The sequence below is a fragment of the Penaeus chinensis genome, chromosome 31 (genome assembly GCF_019202785.1).
Source record: "Penaeus chinensis breed Huanghai No. 1 chromosome 31, ASM1920278v2, whole genome shotgun sequence".
NCBI classification, from domain to species: Eukaryota; Metazoa; Arthropoda; class Malacostraca; order Decapoda; family Penaeidae; genus Penaeus; species Penaeus chinensis.
The window spans coordinates 19,618,039-19,620,538 of NC_061849.1; positions in this window are offsets into that span (position 1 = coordinate 19,618,039).

Consider the following 2,500-nt stretch of genomic DNA (forward strand, 5'->3'; position numbering starts at 1 on the left):
GCTACAATAACAGTAACAGTAACCATGATGATGATGATGATGATGATGATGATGATGATGATGATGATGATGATGATGATGATGATGATGATGATGATGATGATGATGATGATGATGATGATGGGAGATTTGATTATGATTTGATAACATTTATTTAACGAACAGTGTGTGTGTGTGTGTGTGTGTGTGTGTGTGTATGTGTGTGTGTGAGTATATAGAGAGATAGACAGAGAGGAAGACTGATTTGATTTGAATTTTTTTTTTTTTACAGAACAGTGTGCATGCCCTGCAAAAAGCCAGGGTAAGATACCAAAGTATCTATACAGACTGAATGTGCTTCTATTTGTGTAAAGGGCTATCAGTCAAACATTAGTGTTATATACATGCCTGAAGGGCTGTGCTATTATCCCTGTATTAAAATATCATCTGGCTGGTAAAAAACAAAAAAAAAAACAAAAAAATAGTCAGCACAGGTGCCGTCACGATAGTCAGCACAGGTGCCGTCACGATAGTCAGCACAGGTGCCGTCAAGATTGCCATCAAGTACTTGCGATGGAATTGAGTTCTTTATGTAAATGCCAAGCCCGCTCGTAGAGGGATTAGCATTATTTAGTCTGTCATAGTATTTGTATCCCGCAATTTTGCATAACGAGCACTAGTCTGACTTCCTGAAGGCAACACATATCAACATTTTCAGATTAAAGGTACTGAGAGAGAGTTGCCTTGCGTTTCTGTAAACTGTTTATGTTCAAGGTAATACATTTCAAGAGATTACTTGGAGATATTGATTACTTGACTATTTCCAAGGCCTACTACAGAGTGATACTGTTGTTGATCGAGGAGGAAAGTGAACATCCTTTCCTGAAGTTGAGATTGCTGAACCATTCGTTGTTGCATTTTGATCATCTGTTCCACCTGACGAAGTTGCATTTTTAACAGACCCTTTATTTCTCCGCTGGAATCTTGTTTGTCATGCTGCAATTTGGGCTGAGCTGCAACTGATGTTGAAGCTGGTGCAGCAGATGGTGCTAGGGTTGGTGCTGCAGCTGGTGCTGAAACTGTTGCTGGTGCTTGAGTTGACGGAGCTTTAACTCCTGTTGGTGTTGGTACTGTGACCAGTGTAATGGTTTCCTTTACAGGGGCCATCACTGTTGACCTCTGCAGGTGTGGGAATTCCCCCACATCATCAAAGCGCGGGACTGGGAGGACTTTTGTGTTGGGAAGGGCTCCCTTTTTTTATTATTTGTCTTTTTTTATCCTTTGGGCAGTGAGCGCACAATTGGCTTTATGTTCTTGTAGGCATTTCACACATTTCCGAGGGGCATTTGTTCCTCGGAATTTTTGTTTTACACATCGGAGGTAGAGGAAGAGCGTAGTATTGGCATCGCGGTGCGTCTCGCGGACAAGCTCGTGTTCCGTGGCCCCACTTTGAGCAATTAGATCAAAACGGGTGTCAGGGATTTGAAGACTGCACACCTAAAGGGTGCCATGAACTATCATAATGCGTTGGGGGATTACCTCCCCCTCATACGTCATGACATCATTCCATTAAGCTTCATGCGTCTCGCATGAATGATACGTTCATTGTATGCGGTCCTTTCTCTTGTTTTGATTTCCATTGGGACATAGAACACAATGACGTTCGTGACTGAGAGAGAAAGAGAAAGAGAGAGAGAGAGAGAGAGAGAGAGAGAGAGAGAGAGAGAGAGAGAGAGAGAGAGAGAGAGAGAGAGAGAGAGAGAGAGAGAGAGAGAGAGACTGACAGAGAGAGAGAGAGAGAGAGAGAGAGAGAGAGAGAGAGAGAGAGAGAGAGAGAGAGAGAGAGAGAGAGAGAGACTGACAGAGAGAGAGACAGAGAGAGAAAGAGAAAGAGAGAGAGAGAGAGAGAGAGAGAGAGAGAGAGAGAGAGAGAGAGAGAGAGAGAGAGAGAGAGAGAGAGAAAAGAGAGGGAGAGAGAGAAAAGTGACCGATCCTAATTTCTCAATATTTTCTTTTTAATACAGTTGAAATCTATACTGTTATTGTTATTGATGTTATGATTATTAAATTGTTATTCAAATCTTGGTAACATTTAAGACATTGAAATAATCCAATAGTCAAGGAAAAGGGTAAATAGGTGAGACAGGTAGGACTAATAACTAACTCCTTGGTGACTAAACACCTAAAGAGCCATCTATGTGTAAATGCAATAAATATACTTGTATTACAGTGGGCATGGCAGGTATTCTTGCCATTGGGTTCAGCAAATAAGCAAACACTCAACCAAAACGAAGAAATAAACACTCAGCCAAAAACAAACAAACAAACACAACCAAAAGCTGTTTGCGTTGGCGGAGAACTCAGCAGTCTGCGACATTTCCGCAGACAGAAATGAGGAACATTTCCCAGAATGTTCTAAAGAGGGCTCACCATGGAGGGAGAACAGACAAAATGCTAATTCCGCCAATGAGCGAGAAAAACGCTCAGTCGATAGTTGCGGACTATTTTCTCTCTCTCTCTC